Source organism: Papaver somniferum, chromosome 11, assembly GCF_003573695.1.
Source record: "Papaver somniferum cultivar HN1 chromosome 11, ASM357369v1, whole genome shotgun sequence".
NCBI classification, from domain to species: Eukaryota; Viridiplantae; Streptophyta; class Magnoliopsida; order Ranunculales; family Papaveraceae; genus Papaver; species Papaver somniferum.
In genome coordinates, this window is record NC_039368.1 from 55,737,617 (window position 1) to 55,743,319 (window position 5,703).

At 35.0% G+C, this 5,703-nt stretch overlaps 1 long non-coding RNA gene across 1 annotated transcript; it reads right to left on the minus strand.

Annotated features, from left to right (window-relative positions):
• Nucleotides 1-706: 706 nt before the first annotated feature.
• Nucleotides 707-2,226, minus strand: LOC113320139. Its single transcript, XR_003345931.1, has 5 exons — nucleotides 2,094-2,226; nucleotides 1,779-1,831; nucleotides 1,531-1,600; nucleotides 1,063-1,129; nucleotides 707-955 (listed from the first exon to the last, which is right to left on the minus strand). It is a non-coding gene; the product is annotated as an uncharacterized LOC113320139 (long non-coding RNA).
• Between the last annotated feature and the right edge of the window lie 3,477 nt (nucleotides 2,227-5,703).

Below are 5,703 nucleotides of genomic sequence, written 5' to 3' on the forward strand. Positions count from 1 at the left end.
ACTAGTTAGTTCTCCTAAAGAGTCTTTGATACATCGATACCATGCATTTATATCACCAACATGATGTGTTGCAGCTAAGAGCACTTTTTGAACGTCAGCTACGCCATGTAAAGAAAAATATTATTCATCTTTAAAAATCCATCTTTCTGGATCATCTCCATTGAATGTGAGAAATTTCAGATAAATGGTATCCCCTCTAATGATAACTCCATCCCCACTGTCACCTTGATTAGGACGACCATTAACATCAGGTTGTTTATTGTTTCCTCCAACAGGGTTCAAGCGAAGAAGAAGAGCTTCCATGTGATGATATGTATCTTCACGACTCTGCTACAATTCAGTGAGTATATATAGTAGTTTGAGTGTTTTGCATAGTTTCCATGTGGGTACGACCTGCCAGCATCTCTTCAAGCAGCGATGATACAGACGCATCCGAAGTATCAATGCGCTAAGCTAATTGTGTATTTGTTACACCTAGGGCTGCACATGGGTCGGTTTGGATCGGTTTTGGCCTCACCCACCACCCAACCCACTGATGGAGGGTAACAGAAGTTGTCACCCACAACCAACCCAATATCACCGTGGGTCGGTTTTAACCCGACCCACATTACAGCGGGTTGGTTCGGATGAATGGCGGGTTAACCCGTCATAAAATGCAATGAATATTACAAATAAGTGAAAAACTAAAAGTGCAGACTGCAGACAATTACCATCATAAGTTACTTAAAATTAAAAGTGTTTACAAAATGAAAATCCTGAGAAATTGGTGTAATTGTGCAAAGTTCAAACTGCATGCAAAGTGATAAAGGCCGATAACAACAAGAAATGAGTTCAACTTTTCAAAGCTCAAAAGATGCATTACTAGCCTACTGCACTAAATCCTATTGAAGAAAAGAAAGATCATATGATTCATATCAAGCGACCAGCTTCCTCCATCGAAGAATGCGCTGAAAGCCTGAAATCAATCAAAGTATGTAAATTAGTTACAATAACAAAGATGTAATAGACAAACAATGAACTCAGAAATATCAATTTACTGACAGTGACCATTGGTGTCATTACCTTGTCTAACCCAATAGGAATCAATCATCTAAGATGATGGAAGAAGCAGCAAGGTCACCAAATAGCTCTGCAAGCGAAATGAACAATTAAAATGAATGAAAAAGATATCAAGAAATTTAAAGTCACTGTATGCAACTTATCAAACATTATGAACAGCATAAAGCGCATATAATTCACGGAGATATTCCATTAAAACTGATTAAGGAGTCTGATGAACAACAACACAACCTAAACATAATAACCATGCAGTATAGTAGACTTAGTTGGATCTGAAATTTTTAATGGCCAGAACAGTTAGTTGTTGGGCAAATGATTATGCAAGAGTAAATAAGGACAAATTCTCCAACATCATATATATATATATACATACAGATAGATAAATTCTCCAACATCAACAAACTAGTTTGATAAAGTTGACAAACTAGTACTAATGATTATGCAAGAGTAAATATGGACAAAGATTATTACCTGATCAAGTTTTGATCCTCGAGCTTCAAAGTAGAACTGAGATTCTAAAGTTGATTAAAAAAGAGGATCCCTGAGAGAAGATAAAATGAAACTCTCATTAACATTTTCAGTTCAAGAGAAAACGAAAGATGAAGAAACACATAAACACTAAATGTCTTGTCCCCAAAAGAACAATATCACCTGCATAAGCACTCATTTACACTCAGAACCTCAGAATACAAAGATCGATTTCATAGTTGATGACTGACCTGTTTCAGTATAACCGAATCAACGAACCTTTGTTTTTTTCAACTCCAACTATCTGCAAAAAAATCAACAACCGAAATCAGAATTAGGTTATCAAAATTAGACAACAAATCACCATATAAATCAATTGTCTATTCATTTTGATTACCAATAGTAAATCGATGAACAATATAATAACAAATCACCATAAGAGTAAACAACTCATCAGACCCTAATAGAAATGAAGATTGGAAAAATTATTGAAAAATAGGAAATCGATGAATTAATCAGACGATTCAGACCCTAATAAAAATGAAGACAACAAAATTAGTGCTTACTTGTTGTTACTTGTTGGTGAATCTAGTGATTTGATTGAAAAAGTCTAAAAGTCTGAAGGGAATCGGGATTAAGCGATGAAGAAACTGAGAGAAATAGAGAAAGAATAGAACAGAGGCCGCAGATTCATTTGCGATCAGGTTTTAGGTTAAATTTCTTTTTTTATATCTATACTGATACTGAACGGCTAGGATTAGTTGATGAGAAGTAATCTAAGGCTGAAGGCTGATGGTTGTTTTGGGCGGGTAGCGGGTTGGATCGAGTGAAAATAGGTGTCATCCACAACTGACCCAATATATGGCGGGGTTTGAAATTATGAACCACAGTCGATCCGTGCCTAGGTGGGTTGGGTCGAGTACGGGTAATTCTGACCGGTGCGGGTTGGATCGGTTTTGTGCATCCCTAGTTACACCCGTCGTATTCACGAGTCTAATATGGCTGATGGTAAAAGGAGCACATAGTTGTAAACGAAATAAATTCTAATATATATATATATGCTACTGTATGTTAAAGTCGTAAGTGAAGGTGGAAAAAGATTTATATACATTTTGATATCTTTGTATATGTTTTGATATCTTTTATACTTGCTAGTGGCATAAGATAAAACAAAAGATTAAGTAACTTAAATTTGAAAAAATCAATTAAACTCATCCCACTGAAGAAGCCTTGTTGGATGATAACGTTTGTGGAACAAGGTTTGGTAAGCAGCTGGTTGCTTGTGAATGGATGAAGATAACATGAGCAAATCTTATATCAAAACTCACGGAACATTACTGATGGAGACTTGTTTTGTTTACTTAACCGATGGTGTCTACTGACAGACGGTGATTCCTATAGTAATAGTATCACTTTGCTTTGTTTCTTCTCTCTTTTTTTTTGTACGGTTTAATGACGTTTTCCGATAAGTAACCTGACGACAATTCCATATTTTTTATTTTATTTTTTAGTGGATACGCCAAAGAAGTGACGGTGATAATGGTGTTCAAAAGACAAGTACACATACCATGTTTAATGTTTCAGGTAAGTGTGTATCTTTTCCATCACTAGAATTCATGGAGTTGTAGTTCGTCCACTTATTTTCTGAGTTATCTTATACTAATAAAGTCCAATGATTACCAGTCGGTTTTAGGGGGCATATCGAAATTTTTTTTTGCAAGGTTACCTTTCGCATACAATCATTTAACAACCTTTCTTTATATCCATTTGAATCAACTTTTTCATCTTTGATGTAATACTGCAAACTAAAACGGATTAGTCGTCTGTCTCCTGAGAAAAATCTTTCTATAAATAATCTGTTCATCGTCAAAGCAAATTGTAATTCTTACCCATAACGCAGAACTGAAGAATGCAGTACGCTTATATAAAAATGCATGCTTGGCTTTGAGTAGGAGCGTACACATGTACCAGACGATAATCTGTAGCAACTTACATTTAGCATTTTATTTCAAATCTTCAAGATATTGTGTCTAATTGATTTCCAAAAAGAAAAAACTTACTTGCGTGATAAGTTTCGGATACATCGACGAAGACATTCGTCGTAAGTTGTTCTAACAACTCGTCAATAATGTAAATGGTTTTTCTAGAATTTATCCATGCATTTGTTCTGCAAATAATACTATGAAATACTCGTAAGTTGCATAATCGATACCAATTAAAAACAAAACAAGAAATGTAGTTTTGAGTAAGGAAATGTTACTCAGGGTAAGCAGCTGCGCGATATCGTTGAACGATTTTATTTTCTGATCCTTGAGATATTTTCATAACGGTCCATTTCCCCAAACGCCAAGGCTCCGCATTCTGTTATTGCTTATAGATACATTACCATGTCTACTTTCCTTCAAAGTATTATCGTTTCCAAATCCTTTGTGTACCTTAACTGGTGGAGCAAAAACAAAATCATCGTCAAATAAGTTTTCTTTATTTGCTTCCTTTCCTTCTTCTTTTTCGCACCATCCGCTGTAGTTTTGGTTTCTCCTTGTTAAAGACATTTGACTTCTCATCCCCTAGACAAAATATTTCATCAAGTTGATCTTGCAGTTGTTGTCTCTTTTGTTTTTCCGTATCCAGGTCATTTTGAAGTTTCAAAATATGTCATCCTTTTGTTTGCACCAATCTTCTAAAAGCTCAGCACGCTCGGTGATTTGGGAGCAGTCATCTGTCACTGTGTCCATTGACAACTCAAGTCTGTCGAATGTCTCCTTTAGCAAGTCGTTCTCATTATGTAATTCTAGAATTCGTTGAGCCTCTTTTTCTGGTACACTTGCATTCAACAGTTCCACCTCTTCCACCAACAATGGCATATGCACTTTTTCATAAACCTGAAATTACAATACCATAATCAAATGCAAGGATTTATTAGAGTACGCGACTCACGTCTTTAATTTAACTGGATTGTATTCATTAATATATACTCCCTCCGTTCTTTTTTAATAGGCCAGTTTTGTTTTTAGCCAAATTTAAGAAAATCAAGAGAACTAATCATTGAAAGTGGTCCTCATGACACTTGTCAATAAAAGAATTAAAGTGAAATGGTCCCCATGACACTTGTTAGCAAAAGAAGTAAAGTGAAGTGGTCCACATGACACTTGTCATCAAAAGAAGTTAAGAGAAAAATGGTCCCAAAAAATTAAAATAACATTTGACTTTCCCAATTAGGAAACTGGCCTATTTTTTTGAAACTTTTATTTATAGAAACTGGCCTATTAAAAAAGAACGGAGGGAGTACAAATTACCGACATTTTGAATCTGCAGCTGATTCATTCTCAGTCAGAAATTCCTAGTAATTGAAGACATATTCCATCGTGCAACTCTTGGCATCCTCTCATTTGCACCATTGATAGAATTCTCGAATGTGCTATGCTTCAATAACCAATACCGCATTAAACAAAAGAAAGCATTAAAAATTAGAAATTTCTGTATTTTCATATTTATATCTATAACGAAAAGTAATCATTAAAATTCGAATGATACCAGTAAAATTATCAAAGGACCTGATGCTTTATTCAGAGTATGTGTATTCTTTTGGATCTTGTGCATCATATGAGAAAGTAACCTTTTTGGCCATAAGGTCCTGTTTATTTTAGCAATATCTTTCAAAAGAAGTGTGAAGGATATAGCAACATTTGTACTACCTTGGCCAGTGAACAAAAAAGTGCTCGCCATATGCAGAATAATCAACTTCACGAAATCTTCTTCTTTTCCGCTTTCCCTAACAATACTAGTGATATGGAACACTATTTCTTTCCTTGAAATTTTATTCTTGCCACTAAAATATGAAGTGCAATTTTTTTTTTCTGCATGTAATCAACATCAGAACGATTAGCGAATGGTTTCTCTATCTTGCCGCTTAATCTCATCCCTAACAAGATCGAGAAATCTACAACAGTTATTGGTAAAACTTTGTTTGAAATTATGAAACCCCCATCTATATCAGAGTACTTATTCACAATCTCCAATATACTCTCATTAATTTTGTTGAAGTCATCCGGTGATATATCCGGTATGGAGTTTTTTTCATCATAGCTAACTCCGCATCGGATATCATGTCTTTGATGTCAGCAACAAGGGATGCAATATATTTCAAGGAGCATCTATATATATGTTAGGTTCATT